This window comes from Penaeus monodon, chromosome 15 (genome assembly GCF_015228065.2).
Source record: "Penaeus monodon isolate SGIC_2016 chromosome 15, NSTDA_Pmon_1, whole genome shotgun sequence".
Classification (NCBI taxonomy): Eukaryota; Metazoa; Arthropoda; class Malacostraca; order Decapoda; family Penaeidae; genus Penaeus; species Penaeus monodon.
In genome coordinates, this window is record NC_051400.1 from 50,097,884 (window position 1) to 50,098,176 (window position 293).

The following is a 293-nucleotide window of genomic DNA, read 5'->3' on the forward strand; positions in this document are numbered from 1 at the left end:
CCGGATAAAGATCCTGTAACTCTGCCATGGATATTTTCACCAAGCGGCTGCAAGTTTCACACTATCTGGCACTATGGCTAATGACAAGCAGTGGAGTGTACAAAGACTAAACAGTAAACATTGGAAAATATTATATTTTACATGTGTTGTTTCTCTGTGGTTGATTATTAGACATTTTTGTTTTATTTTTTCTTTTGCGTTTGTCTGAACTTTTGTAATAAATCCTATGCTGTTTTTGGAGTTTATGAAATCCTCAAAAAGAGAAACTTGACATCAAAGATCCTGCCTTCACA